Here is a 16,304-nt window from a genome sequence, read left to right as displayed (position 1 = left end):
TTAGCTTAGATCCATTGCATTCAACGGACTTGTGCCTGATCAAAATTGCTGGGGTTCTGATGTGCTAAGTATGTGCCATACACAGCAGCTTCCTGTTGCATTTTATCCTGCTTGCATTTATATAACCCAGTGACCATAGCCACCACCACATAGCATCTGCTCATGAATACCAAAAAATTTCATTCAGCAAATACCAGGAACAAATGCCTACCCAAATAAAGTACTGCTTCCCATCCCCAGCATTCCAGTTAATACATTCCAGAGTGTGGCTTGCAACATCCTAAAGGCAAAAAAAAAACAACCCTCAAGTTTTGCAGACTTAATGAGGGACTATATTGGAATGGCCTTCCTCCAGCGACACTTCTATCCATTCCATGAGTTCAACACTGGAGACAGAAAGGAGCCTTCTGGTTACTCTTGTCCCATTAGTGCTTGATCACATTAGCATCCTTATTGCATTAGTGCTTTACTTGTGCACTATTTAATTTCATTTCATCAATTTACTTTTTCAGATTACTGTTCCTACTGAACACATACAAGTCCCATAACTTCAGGTTAATTTTACACTTAAGACATCTGTATGATAGGGTGAGGAAAAATCCTGTCAGGGCATGAATTTAAGTAAGCTCAGGCTGCTGAGGAAGTTAGATCAGTTTTCTCCCCTCCCTGCCAATCTGCAGCCAGGTCACTGATGCATACTTACAATCAGAGCTGGTCAAAAATCATTTCAATTAAATATTTTCCTATAGACACCAATATTTTTCATAGAAACTGATGGAAATTTCATCAAAACTATCTGGAATGTCCAGGATGGACTATCCTGCCACTGGCCCAGTGGTTAGGCCACTGACTTAGAACACCGGACACAGGTTCAAGTATCTGCTCTCAGCTTCATTCCATGCTGGAACAAACCCATTTCAAAACCTCACCACTCTGATTTATGTTTTCTGGCCAACTCTACCTATGATGTGAATGAGTATGGGTACATGGGCTGACTATGTGATTTGATTGCTTATTTATGAAAGATAAAAGGAGGTTTATATCATGCCCTCTAACTCTACCTATTCTAATGATACCAGCCCTAGAAAACCAATGTACCAGCTACTACACATCGGTAAAATTAGCTGGATTCCAATTTACTCTCTCCTACTCCACTGACAAGGAGTATTTACCACCCCCACCACCACCTCCTCCTCTTGCCAAACTCCCCCTGTGCTTTCTAACTCTTTTATCCTGTTTGCTCTTAAAGACTGCCATGACTACTACTTGGAACATACCATCTTCTCCTTCAGCAGGTTTCACTAACACTTCCTACGGGGATTTTTATCATCACACATGGTGTGCAAAAAAAATCTCCAGTAGGAATTTTAAAAGGAACCTTTTCCTTCCTGCTCTGCTATGTACAATGCATTATTAAATCAAAGCAGAACTGTAAGGAAAATGGCAATCATATGACAAATATGTTCATTGAAATTACTCAAATTAGAGAGACCTCTGATATTCCATGACAAGGGTAGAAAGCATTTAGTGGGCTGAGGGAAGCATGGTCAAGATGCTGAGTGACAAGTGACAAATTGAGAAAGTCATTAATGCCTGATCAAGAGAATTGGTCAAATGCTCTAAGGCAAAGCCAAATATAGCTCCTTTTTAAAAGCCAAGTAACCCTAGATTTATCAACACTTGTTTGCGTGTTTCACTGGCACTGATTGGTGGGTTGGGATCATGAGAGTGTCATGGCCAGTCACATGACCACTAACGTATGGAAAGGAAGGATTGTTGGTAAATTGAAAATTCCATCCACAGTTATCAAAGGAGTTTAAAAGGGAGTCAGGCTCCAATTCTCTTCCTTATTTTCAATGGGATTTGAGCACTAACTCCCTGAGCTCCTTTGGGAAAAAAAATACAGTCAAACGGTGGACCCAAATCTACATCTGCTAAGGGGAGACATCCCTGATAGAGACATCTAAATTATTGACATTTCAGATGCAAAGGATTCTGGGTGCAATTTTCCACCTGCAAATAATTATGGGCACAATTTTTCACCAATCATCTTATTTCCACAAAAATAGAGGCCAAACTGAGGGTGGAAGATAGGCTTTAATTTGTTTTGGGGAGAAATTAAGGTGTAGTAACCTCACTGTTTGAATTGGAAGCAGTATCTGAGGAGAAACAGTAAATATAGGGACACACTACAGATAGAAGTTGAATGCTGGACTGCTGAAAATGCTACCTCTGAGACTTATAAACAGCACTTTGCTTGTGGCATTGAACACCCCCTAAAAGGGTGTGTAAACTTGTCAACAAATTGGACTAGAAATACAATATCTTGCATCTTTGTCCATATCTTTCTCTCCATTAAAGGAATAGCCCACACCTTGAGCCCAAGGCTTTTCTGACTATTTGTAAGCTGAAATACTACCCAATGCTGGTAAATTAACAAACATTGCAGCTCAACATTAAAATATGATGTATCTTCAATGACATCTTTTAGGCTCCAGTCCAGAGAAGCACTTATGTACGTGCTTAACTTTAAATGAATAGTCACACTGAAGTCAAAAGGACTATTCATATGCCTCAAGTTTAAGCACATGCTTGAGTGCTTTCCTGGATTGGAGTCTTAAACTATTACATGAGTGCAAGTTTAGGAACTAGGCAAGTCCTAGTTCTTATGCTAGAGGTGAATGGACTCCCTTTGTGGCACTGATGAAGGAATTTATTCCACCCACTCCCCATTTTCAATGAACATTATCATCCCCCTTTAAGATAACTAGCTCATAGGGAGTACATTAGTTAATATTCCTGAAGTTCTATGAAGATGAAAGACTTGCAATAGCTAAATACCATTATTAAATATAATGTAGTTCCCATGTTATTACCATATGATGCCATATGCCCACAACATTATTCATCATAGTTCACCATGATTAAGTTTAATGAAAATTAAAACTATTCATGACATGAACCAGACAATTACTTAATAAGACTTTCAGATACCCTGGTGATGAGGGGGTGGGGTAAATAAAACCTATGCAGAATAGAGAAGAATAGTATTATTTTAAGTGTGGTTACTTCATTAAAAAAAAATGAATCTCTACCAATATTAAAACCACCATTTAAAAAAAAGAGCACAAACCAAACCCCAATAGAAACATGTCTTTCGCACTAGCAAATACTAATGTATTAACTCTGGAACAGAAATACATGCCTTTTGGGAACACGTACTGTGTATCCTTTTTCCACAGAAATCTAATATTTACCTTTATTTTGCTTAAATAGCACTGTCCCCCAATAGTCAACTGCTCTGGTGCATATTTTCCTGTGTTTGCTGACCTTTACCCTATTGAATAGATGAAAATACTGAATCTTAAGCACCAGCAAATATCAGCAACAATATAGCTGGCATCAGACAGTGTTATGAAATATGAAGGATTATATTGGATCCACAGTATCAGCAGAATAGTCTGTCTTATCTCAATTTCTAATGGCAGGGTAGACAGAAGGACAGGTGGGTATTTCGAGCTCTGTTAAGCACTAAAGTTTAAGCGTCTCTCTGGACATGGATTTGGATTGATGACTGATGTGTCATCAGCTGCTTGATAATACTGAAACATTCCATAAATAATGTGGACGGATTCCCATAAACCTTCTCCCCTGTACCTCCATCAGCAGTTAGCTAACAAAGACTTGCTTCTAATTAAACTACAGTGCAGGGGAGAAAACAAATGGATTTGGCCATGGAATTGAGCTATTGGATAAGCAGAACTGGCAGTAGGGAGGCAGGAGATAGTAAATGTCAAGGTATGCACCATAGCTAAGATATGGCAAGTCATTTGCAAAACTAGGGCTTCTTGTTGTTTTGCGAATAAGTCTTCTGGAAATTCGAATCCAAACACTGGTTTAGCAAAAGGACAACACCGCCAAAGACACAAGCTGATTCAAACAAACTAGATGGGGTTCTTTTAGCTTGGACTTGTTAAATTGTTACTGTTAGTTCAGGAACAGCTGAGAGCAAAACTTTAACATTTCACAAGTTGGAAGGACTAGCTAGCCCAGAGTAATGTGCTGTTATTACTACACTCACCCTGAAGACCCTCGGCTTGTACTGGGACTATTCTGGAAAAAATAAGCCATAGCAAAATAGAAGTACAATAAAATTTATGCCAGCAGATTCCAGCCCAAAATATCAGGAGGAAACTCTATATTTGAACAAAATGCATCTCACCTTTCAAGTCAGGCAGGGAGATTACTTACTATGAGATCACAATGCAGATGTTTATAAGGCTATATGTACAATAAATGGTTTAATTTTTGTTCATGAAATTTAATAAACTCAAGCCAACATACAAGCTAGACTTTTGTAGAGAGAGAAAAATTAACAGAGCTTGTCCAATGCTATTTAATATTACTGTTTAAATTGCCTTTCAGCAAGGAAATAAACAGATTGCTTTTTTAAAGCAATTAATAAGCACATTTTATGTGAGCAAGGTCTAAACATTCAGCGAGGTACCCACATTCCTGGTTCGCACATGTACAGTGCCTGATATGCTCACTCAAAACTACATGCACACAATTTTGCACACAAACTTCTAAATATATGGGCTAAAGAGACTTTTTTTTAAAAGTTCAATAGGAACATTACGAAACCTCCTTTCTGGGCCAGTCCAGCTAAGTATTTACCATGTGTCACTTTAAGCACATGATTAGAGTGAAATTATTTCAGTAGGCACTACACAAATGCTTTAAGTTACATGCATGCCCAAGTGCTTTACTGCATCCGTCAACTAGACTAAGATTGCCTATTGGTACAGGTTTTTAAATGTTTCCTTTTTAAATCATTGACTTCTTTTAATATCACAAGGAAATCCTGTGAGTTTCACATTAATTTCTCTTCAAGCAAAGAAATCAAAAGTTCACCCACATATGAGCAGAAGTAATAGAAAGGTAGGGCACGGATTCTGCAATCTGAATTTCCATCTTCAGGAGCCTTCCGCAGGGGTGGAAATGGATCCAGGGAGCAGCTACAATTTACCATGTTATGCACCTATCAAGACCAAGCAAGTCACCAAAGAGCTAATGCTGCTCATATAATTAGCATCCCCTCCACATTTTCTTACTCCCTCATCAGAAGAGTCAATAGCAATAGACTTTTCTTAAAATGCATAACTGCATGGAGATTGGTCACACTGATCAACTATGATGCTCCAAGGAAGTATTGATTCTCCTCAGATATTGCATGGATTGTGGGGCCGCATTCGGAGGTTCCCAGTGCAGCAAGGTGGCATACACTCTGGCTCTTCTGGGAGGCTTTTCCCCTTAATAAAGGCAGAATTCTTGAGAAAATACTGAGCTCAACCTTGTGAAGTTTTCCAAACCCTCTCACCTGGCCCAGGATTCAGAGGGGGCTAGAATTTGACTCCCGTCTCCATGATCCCACACCCCAGTCCTAAATTTCCCCAAAAGTGTGACCTGAAGTTTCCAGCCTTTTCTTGGATCACTCAGAGAAATAATAAGATCAATTGATCATTGAAAGAGAGCAAAGCACATTGCATCTTATTAACTTAACAGGGTAAACATACCCTTTCCCTCAAACACAGCACTGAGTTGGTTTATAGTAAAAATAATCTAGTGTTAATAAAATTTCTTAAGTGATGCCAAATAAAAGAAATGATGTTAGAAAGGGTTATGAACAAATAAAAATCACAACATGCAGCTAAAAGTCTAAAACAATCTAGCAAGACACTGGCTTTGTTTGAGCTGGTTTCTCTCACCAGTCATTCTTCCCAGTCATGGCTGACTTTCCCTCATTTAGGATCTTCCTGTGAAGTACAAGATGCTGCTTCCCTTGTCTTCCTAACTGGAAGACCTTTGTCTAAGCAGGTTTCTCTCCTATGTTCAGTTTCCAAATACTCAAATCCACCCCTCTTTGTTGAAGGGCCCATCTTTCTCAGCTTGCAAGAGTTCTGGCACTTTGTGTCTGTCTAGTGATGGATGCCAAAGGTGGCTTCTGTCCTGGCTTACACTTTCCAAAATTCAATGACCTCATCTCAAGAAGCAGGATGATCTCACGCTGTTCTTGCCTTTCTATTGGCTTCCCAGTCCCCTGTATGGGGCTTTTATTGTTTTGATTCTAACATGCTTAATTTACATAGAAGATGTGATGACTGTGACATTCCCTCTTGTCTGGGAAATGCATATTTCTCCCTTTGTTTGGGCACAGACTGTAAAGCCTAATATCAAGGAGTATCCATAATTCCTTATAGAACGTTCATATATACACTTTACGATGATATTAATCACCAGTGTCATATGTTTTCATAAAGTCTCACTTGATACATTTTTATAACATAGTATCATCATATATAATTAGCTGATTCTACTGAATATCACTTGAGGTTCAAGTCTTGTGTCTTTATGTCCCAATAAAGTTTCTCGTCTCTGCTGGAAGATGTCCCCACTCCTGCTTGTTAAGCTTGCTAGCTTCATTTACCTAATATGTAAAATGGACCTTCATTGTCTCTGCCTGACAATCCAGCTCATCATTCCTTTGTCAAGGGCAGACCTGTTTACCAACTCACCCTGACATGCCTGGCTGAAAACACATTTTAGTCACTCCAGCATATATCCATAAATCTCAATACACACTGCATACATACATCATGCAAGATGATCTGTGGGTTAGTTTTCCAGCGATATATTACATGACACTTTTTACATATAGTTTAAAACCTCAGTGAGTTGGGATCACTGAATTGGTCAGGCCAGGTAATGAGTTTCAACTATTACCAGTGAGCCCTCTGGCACTGGGATGCTCTTAGGGTCTCTTTCATAGGGTGGCTGTGAAGGGTAATTAGTTGATGTCTATATAGTGCTTTAAGTGTGAAAAATGGCAAGCATTATTATTTCCATGAAAATACTAGGTCCTGTTTCAAAATGTATTCACTATTCTATCTACTTAAAAAAATAAGATACATTTCCTCCACTGTTTATTTGGGGATTTCATATTTTGTACTGTGAGACTATGGCTTTGCCTCAGCAATCAGAAAGGGGGAAATTGGGGCAGGGGGTGGAGGTGGAGAGACATGATGCAATTAAGTGTACTTACCATCTCTCTTTTCTCCTCTTCTCCATCTGGTAGGAGGCAGTGGTGTGTAAAATGGCTACTTTAAGGCTAGAGTTGCTCCTCTCTGCCAAATTTGAAGGGAACCCAGAAAGGTTCGGGGGGGCAAAGGGGGGGGGATGGAAGAAAGGGCAACCTTGCACTAGGTGAGATGGGATTTGGATTAAGGTAGTTATGAACATGTGTTTAGGGGCTGATTTTTCTGTATTGTGTGCTGTCATGTCACAAAACCTGGAAGCATTTAGACCCAACAACAATGTTAAGCAAGGAAATTCAGAGGGGATTCAGGGCCTAAGTATTAGTGATAGACTTCTACAGTAGGAAAGCGTGGGTGAGAGATCTCCATATTGATGCAAAAATGATAAAAAATGTTAAGACATTACAAACTTGCACTTTCACTAAATATTTAGAAGTATAATACAAACATTTAGCTAATTACAAAATATTAAAGCTACTCCAAAAAAAATTCCAGAAGACTTCTACTTCCAGTTTCAAAGTGGAACAAGCAAGCAGAAACAATGTAAACACTTTTAGGATGAAAGCAGATTGTGAAAAGAATACAGGCTTACTGTTATCAGAGCAATAAATCTAGGGGTCAAGTGGGTCTTTATCAACACTCCTCTTCCATCCTCCAAATATACCCACTATCTTTCCAAAGTGAAAAGAAAGTTTAAACCCACACACAAAAAATTGAGAAATATTTATTGAAACTGATTTTTGTGGTAAATACACTGAAGTCTTCGTTTATGAATATTTTACAGATAATACTGATTATTTCCAACTCATGTTTCTACTTCAGTATTTGAGAAACAAAAGGCTTTCATGTTTAAGATGGCAAAAGCTTTTTTAAGATAGATATTTTCAAAAATTTTGTATCCAAATGAAAGCCTTCATATGATGGCCTGATATTGTTATGTACAAATATAGCAAGCTCATCTGATGCTAGATTAGTTACTAGTGTAAGAAGCCATTTAAATAGAAAATTTATTTAATTGCTCATTTAATATATTTACTGGCAATGTGCAAGCAAACACACACCTACTGCAAGAAAACTATTGTTCCCAAAATCATCATGTAGTCAACAAATTAAGATAAAGACTGTCTAAGTGTTTGAAAGGAGACTACATTAAGATGCATTAAGGGAACCTTGTGTGCGCATCAGCGGAATTCATACGGTACTCAACTCACTGGTGCACCTGAGAATTTACACCCCAGCTGGTGCGGACTAAGGTACTATGCTGACATGCCCTTAATGTTTCATCAAAACCTGAAGGCAGTGGCCCTTTGACATCTGAGTCCCCTAACTCTTAACTTTTCTTAGCCATTGGACCAAAGTAGTAGCACTTCAAAAACACAAATCCTATCACTTAACACTATGCCTTCAAAAAGATCATTCCCTGATAAGTCTCCCTGTTGCTACTTTTCTCTCTTCCGTGGTACTGCTACTCTCCTTGAAAGACATTAGCTATTATTGTTACTCCCGCTATGCTGACCCTAAGCTAGCAATCTACTTCCAATTCTTTCGCTTCTTGAGAAGGAACATCCAAAGTTGTTTTTCTCCCCCTGTAATTTAGCATCTTTTCCATAGTCTGGATTAATTCCGATTCCTTCCAGTTGAGCCAATCGGCTACGAAGACTTGCCAGGCACTGAACTGGGTTGTGAGTAGCTTCGTGTTCAACATATCTTAAAAAGTAACCTTATGAACAGGCCTACTGCATGTTTATATGTACAAACCATCTCTTTTTACACCTGTCCTATGAATGCTAGAAGTTTCTAGCAATCAGTCCAAATCATCAGAGACTTCACTCATTATGCCTCCATTGTTGTTTGATGGAGTCACCTGGGAAGGTTAGTAGTTTAGCACAGTTCCTAAAATATGTTTCTTTCAATACAAGTGAAGAGATATTGCTAAGCTTTGTAGATGGACATTAGGAGGATGGATTTTGAAAATAAGGTAACTTAATTAGGTGAACAAACATGGTCCAAGGAGTAGAGCTTTGAAAATCATGGTGAGATATCGGAGGTATTTATATAGCCTCCCCCGCCATTACACAATATTTGAGATCCACAGAATCTTTTCTATTTTTGTCATCACAACATTCCTTGAGATAGACCTACTATTATCCCTGTTTTATAGATGAGAAATTGAGGCACAGAAAGACTAAGGCCCAGATCCTCAAAAGGCATATGACTTCTATGGGAGTTAGTTACCTAAATACCTTTGAGGATCTGGGCATAAGTGACTAACACAGGGATAGCTATGGCAGAGCAGGAATTGGATCTAAACCTCCCACAAACCATACTAAGCCTCTAACCGCTGAACCCTCCTTCCTATACACACATAATTGAAAACTAGCATTTAAAATCCAGTGCACATGAAGGCAACTGATCACAAGCCAGGCCTATATGGATGCTGTATTATCTGTATACAATGTGTGTTTATATTGTCAACATATGTTAGCGATATGACTTTTTTTGGGGAGGGGAGGGGGGAGAATTTAAATGGTTTCTCATAATTACAGTTGGCATGCACACAATATTAGAAATATGAGATATTTTTACAGTTTTGCAAATTAATGTAAAGAATTCAGATTGATTAAACAGTGGTGTTTTCCAAAAGTCTGAAGAGCGTTGCTCAGCTAGGAACGTCTCCATATTATATAAAGCAAAAAGGACTTTGCCACTTCCAGTACAAGATTCATACCATACAGATTGCAACTGTGGAACAATCTGAACAGTATATCAGATTAACAGTCTGCATATAGCATACATTTTGAAGATCTGTTGTTCTCACTTAAAATCAGGAAATTGCTTTAATTTTTAAAAAGCATAAATGGGTACAAGAGCATATTGCATGTATTTCACTTGCTTTTGGATCAAGCTATTGTACTGGTAGGTGCCTTTTAAAAAAAAAAAAAAAAAAAAGAAATCTCTAGAAAGTAACAATATAGCAACAAAGAAAAACGTCTTTACTGACAGTTGAATGTCATCCCTGGAGATTCTACACTTGCTAAATAAATCTGGGAACATAGTTAGCTGAAAATACAATAATTATAGGTGCCAGCTGGAAGCAACCAATCATTGATGCAGGCCACCAACTCAGAAGATGTCAGTGATTTTAAAGTACAAAATAAATTCTCACTTTACTCCTACCTTAAAGAATCAAAGATTTTAGCACCCAGCCTTTTCTCAGAGGTTAATACACGTTTAAAAAAAAAAAAAACAAAAAAACAAAAAAACCCAGACTCCCACTTGATTAACACTCTGTAGGGGAGGGAATTTAATTATTTTTTTTATTTGGTCAGACTTGGTCAACCAGATGTGATTTTCAGTAACATGGTATGGATTTGTCCATATTTCATTGTGAATGTAAAGGCATTCCTGTAAATCAGCAGTAAAGATGTTCTGTTAAACTGGGAGTTGTAAAATATACATAACATGTACTGCATACAGCAAAATGGGATCCACCAATAGGCTTTTGTAGCAGATCTCTTTACTGAAATAAAAAGATAACTGTTATGGGTTCTTAATCTAGCTAAATTTATGATAAAGACTTGGGCATATTCCAGGCATGGACCTCTACCATACCCACAAATCCAACCCCGTGGAACCATGATGTGTTGGAAATCCAAACCTGAATCCAGATACAAAATTTACAACAAGCACCTATATTTATAATGGGCCAAAACAAAACCCTGATCCAAAATACACACTCCCCACCCAATCCCTTGTTCAGACTTCGAGGTGATTGCAATCTGGATATGTATCCACGTTGTGGTATCTGGAGCCCACCACTAGTATATTCTTTACCAATGTGGTGTGCATATAATTCTCATTATTCAGCAATAGGAATAAGCAGGAATTCAGGGGAGGATGTATTGCGTATTAAGTGGATATTAATATTTTGTGTTTATATAGTTAAATGTCTAGATGGTTATTCGTATGGCTGTTCAATTCCATATATTCATGCCTGCATCAGTAAGCCATTAGGGCCAAATCAACATTCTTAACACACACACCTAGTAACTGTTTGTGCACTAGTGGTCCCCATTAGGGGAAACAATCCTCCCCCGAGGTTATGGAGCAGCTCTACAGCTTCTACTGAAGCCATACGGCAACAGCAGCCTCTGCTTTTGCTTCACCCACTTCATAAGAAAATAGCCAGTGGATCCTCAGATATGGGACGAATAATTATGTCCCTGCCCTATCTCCAACATCTCCCTCTATGCTGGGACACAGGTTGTTCCAGTGAAGCTTTGCTCCATGAAATGCTGGAGCTTCCTGAATGTTTCATCCTTCCTCCCTCCCTCCTACTAAGTAGCTGCATCACACCAGTTCCCCTCCCTGTGGATCAGATGAGGCCATAACAGGGTGGATAGAATGTAAGCTATGAGTCACAACAGCAAAAAGGATGAACTGCAATGAAAGCCCCCTCTTATTAAGCAATCTCTTCCCAAAAAGGAGAGACTGCCTAAAAGTGATCTCAGTTGTGCTGAACCGAGCTCTGCTCTAACTCTATCCAAGACCACCTCCAGGCCTGCCAACAGGAGAGGAGGATGGGGGCAAAGGGGGCAATTGCCCATGGGCCTGGCCATTTAAAAGGGCCCAGGCTTCTTCCTCCTGCAGCCCCCCCCATGGCACTCCTTCTCCACCCAGCCCTGCCACTTGATGCTCACCACGTCATTTCCCCCACCCCTCCCCAATCATTGCTCACCACTTGCATCCCTCCTCTTCTCTGCTGCTTGCCCCCCAGTGTCGCTGCTTGTTGCATCCCTCCCCCCAGCTGTCACTTGCTGCCTAGTAGGAGGAGGAGGAGTGTGGAAGAGAGGAAAGGGACCAAGCAGAAGGGCAAAGGGATGCAGCATTGAGCAGGGGAGGGGCCCAGAGAAGAGTGGGGCAAACTGTGGGCAGGGCCATAAGCAGAAGAGATGGGAAGGGATGGTTCTGCCCTGAGGCCCAGAATTGCTGTTGGTGGGCCCAACCACCTCTGTTCATTAACTGATTCATCTCAGTCCCTTGCTTACTCTGATAGGACAGGTTTCACTGCACGTTTAAGGGGCACTTTTCAAAAGAACTCCGTGTTGGCCTCATTCTGATTCAGTTACACGTAATGGAAATTTGACTATTCACTTCAAGGGGAGCAGTCAGGCCCAAGTTGAAAGTTCTTGAAAATTTCACTGCTAATGTAGCCCACATTAGCCTAAATGAGAAAAAGAGTTGGGTGTTTTTTGTTTTTTTTAAACTGTAAAATTAAAATGGCTGTAAATAATTCTGTTTTAATATTTATCACTGATGTTCACATGACAGCAGCACGGTAACAGGCAATTCCTGCATTTGCCTTCACTCCACAATCGGGTTTCACTTAAGCATCTGCCTAAGAGTACCATTGACCTTTTAACTGAACTTTTGAAGGGAAGGGGTTGTATGGTAGTAAACAAACGCACCAGGGCTCCCTAAATAATTTCTCTCTCACCCACACACAGTCTGAAGGGGGGCAGGTGAGGGGGGGGGGTGTTTGAGCACAGTTTTTCTTCTATGAAGGAGTGTGTGTGGGATTAGTGAAGTGTCTAAAAACAAAAAAGCCTATAACCACAGGTGCAATCCCCAAAAAGAAGTCAGCTTTACTTGGGAAGTTGTGTCACAAGGCATATTTTAAAAGTGAAATACTAGAAAACACTTTGCTGCCATTGCCATTTCATTGCTTGATTGGTCAGGACTGACATGGGATTTATCATCTTCACTTCATCTGTTAGGGTTAAGTCTTTCCCAAATGCCTCAGGGCTCAGAAGAATGCTACCCTCCTCCCCCCACCTCTGCGCTTCAGTTCAGTCAGTGCTAATCCAATTATCTTTGTTAGAAGATTCCCCCAGGCTTCAGATACAACTGAATTCAACTATATTGCACCAAGTATTTTGAATCCATTCATTTGTGCCATGTAGAAGGAATGAACAGAGATAATCAGGTAATACAGTCTAATAATGCTGACATCCTGAAGAAAGAGAGGGAGAAGGGATGTTCATGTACAAACGAGTAAAAATATCCAAAATAAGTTACTCTAAAACCATAATAAAACTATAGGCACTGGATTGAAGGTCCTGCACCTATTGAAGTCACTAATAAATCTCCCATGGATTTCAGTAGTGCAGGATCAGACCACAAATCCTCAAAGCCTTGATACTGCAGAGTTTATTGCTTCTGAATATGGTACATTTTGCAAATGTGTCTCTTATGCTGCTGAGTGCAACTGGCTCAATTTGCTGTTCTGTTAAGTTTTCAATGGCCAACTGATTCAGGGCTCAATCCTGCAAGATGCTGAGCGAGTCATGCATCTATAGACTTCAGTGGTCATCATGGCGATTCAGCACCTGCAAAAGTTGCTAACACTTAGCAAGAAGGAGTCCTTAAAGTGGCAGCAAGTCAATAGATTATGCAGAAATGGGGTTATAAAACTGCATCTTAGACTGTGCATCCATTTCTTTTCATTTTCTTTCCCAAGGACTTTATGGACATGATGATCCAACTCGTACAGGAGTCAATAGAGAGACTCCCACCGACTTCAGTGGGAGGTAGATTGGGCCTGACAAGATGTCTGTAGTATATATTTACAGAGAAATCATAAGAATGCAGATCAAACTTACCTCTGTATTTCCTAGAGTTTCTGCATGTTTAAAAAAAAGTTTTAGCTAAGATATCAGAGGCTTTTGATTGAGAATTCCTTTGTATTTCCCTTCGCCATTTAAGATGGAAGTCATTAGGGTGTGGTGAAATTAATGACAAGTTAACTGGATTGAAGGGGGGGAGGGAGAGAAGAAAGAGAGGCAAAAAAGAAGGTACAACCCACAAATCCATTTCAGATCAAATGAAGCTACCTGCTGCACAAAGGCTCCTACTAATGATTATTGGTCTTCCTTTTTTAAAAAGGATTTTACCCTGACCTGCTTTAATACAAAGATAGTCATTTGTTGCTAAGAAAATAAAAAATATAAAATGACTCCACCAAAACACCAGTTCTGCTGCTGCAACTCACTACCCCACATGGGATGGGGATCAGGAGTTCCACACCTTTATGTTGTTGTCATCAACATACTGAGCTGTAGAACCATAGTTTTTCCTCCTGTGCTGCCACTTTTGGGGTGGCTTGCACCCTGGAGGTGCGAAGAGGACCCGTTTCTTCATTCAGGAGAGCACTGAGATGGACATTTTGGCCAGCCCTTGCATCAATGGAGCAGGGGGATAGGGTTCTTGTATTCGCCACACCTCTTGTGCACCCACACAATACCCAAGCACAGCATGGTGCTCACTGTATATCTCCATCAGAGTTATAATGAAAATACTCTCTCAACCATGACATTACAAGAGCGATGCTATAATGTTTTCTGTGTTCTATTCGTCAGTTTTTATTACCAGAAACATTAGCATGAAAAACAAAAATCTCTGTACTTTAGAAGCTCATCTGTTCCTGAAGCTTATTCCTCACTTGAAGTCATAATTTTCTCCATTTCACTTTTTAAAATGCAACTTCAAAAATACACTGTATTCCAAATTATATTTAACTTCACGTATAGGCATGGACACAGATTCTATATGAAAATATACAAAAAAATAATAAGGTTGCCTGGCTGATTAAACAAAAGTCACACAATCCCAACATTTAGATTGCCCACAAGGGAGCCCTGCCTCTTTCAGTGCACATCCTAAGAGACACACCCTATCATAATACCAGTTTGCTGTGCACATATACGAAGTGCAATTAAACACACAGCATGCATATAATGATGAATTCCCTGTGATAATTTATTGTGCACCTTTGACCATCTCACCTATTTTGTCCACTAATCCATCTCCCATGCATATAGATAGATATAAAAAGCATACCCCACACTAACATATACACACGCACATACACACACACACACACAGACTCAATGATCTGATATTGAGTTATTTACACTGTGGGACCCCACGTAGTGCCTCTGTACTCTTGCATTTTCCACATTGAGTGCTTGATTTTGCAACCTTAGTAAGAATATTTCATCATGCTTTTTGGTGTGGAAATAGACATTGATACACACGATATCAATTGTTAATTTGGAGTTCTTCAGTTAGGACAAATCATTCTATGGTGTTTTGTTTGTCCACAACAAAAAACAAAAACAAAAAATTAACAGCACTAAAATATACTTGAGCTATTGCTTTTTCTGCTCATTCTTTCAGTACCTGCAGAGCATTTCAGCTACAATATTGGTCTTACCTCTGTGTTGGGGAGCGAATTCTTTAAGTCTATGCCACTGTTAACGTAAAAACATGCATTTGTATATGCTGTGTCACAATCATAACATTTTTAGTTCATTTAGCAGTAGGTAGACGAAAAGGAAAAGGAAATGCTGAATCCTACCTTGGGATGGTAAGTCACCAGAATCCATCTTATAGTGCTTGTAAAGAATTGGTGCCTATCTTAGGCTGTCCTCCTTCTCCTAGGACAGGTTTTACTCTTTGCCCGCTTACTTCCTGAGGGTAATTCTGCCTGAGCACTCTTCAGAGAATCCAGGGAAGCAGCTTCCAGCTAGCTTAGTTATTTATTTTAACTCTTAACAGAAGAAATCAAACCTCACACATTCTTCCCTCAAAATCTATGCAAGCTAAGAAGTAGTGCCTTCCTCAAGTCTGTCCCTCACAACACCTTCAGCAACCCCAAATTCCTAGCACTTATCTCAAAGCCTTCATAACCAAGGCTTTTCCATTCTCCTTTCTGTCCATTTGGTTTCTGGAACAATTCCTTTCTACATGGGTTTCTTGCTGCAGTCCTTTGGAAATACAGCCATTATCCCCTCAGCATTCTGAAGGGTGTGACAGTCTCTCACTTCTACCTCCTGCTGCTAATTAAGTTCAGTTCTCCTCTCAGGTGCAGCAGGCAGGGCTAATCAGTCAGCCAGCCAGCTGTAGGCCTCTGATCCCAAAGGAATGGTATTCTTTGTACCTTCATAGTGCTATAAAAATTATAAACTCTTTAGGAAAGGGACTGTCTCTTACTATGTGACTGTACAGTGCCAAGTACAATGGGGCTAAGATTTTGGTTAGGGTTTCCAAACATAATAATTATTACTGTAATAACAATAGTGGACTTGTGCATGCCAATATGTAAGTGAATAAATCAAACACTTCAATTCCCATCAGTTTAAACACTTT

The 16,304-nt window shown here is 39.6% G+C and overlaps 1 long non-coding RNA gene across 1 annotated transcript; it reads right to left on the bottom strand.

The window, feature by feature from the left end:
• Positions 1-14,497: 14,497 nt before the first annotated feature.
• LOC137159215 (uncharacterized) lies at positions 14,498-15,941 on the bottom strand. Its single transcript, XR_010921592.1, has 3 exons — positions 15,514-15,941; positions 15,370-15,406; positions 14,498-14,698 (listed from the first exon to the last, which is right to left on the bottom strand). It is a non-coding gene; the product is annotated as an uncharacterized lncRNA (long non-coding RNA).
• Positions 15,942-16,304: the final 363 nt, after the last annotated feature.

Source organism: Emydura macquarii, unplaced genomic scaffold, assembly GCF_026122565.2.
Source record: "Emydura macquarii macquarii isolate MOO-44397 ecotype Brisbane River unplaced genomic scaffold, CSIRO-AGI_Emac_v2 contig_1790, whole genome shotgun sequence".
NCBI classification, from domain to species: Eukaryota; Metazoa; Chordata; order Testudines; family Chelidae; genus Emydura; species Emydura macquarii.
Note: the sequence above shows the minus strand (reverse complement) of the source record. Positions and strands in the feature narration are given on the sequence as shown.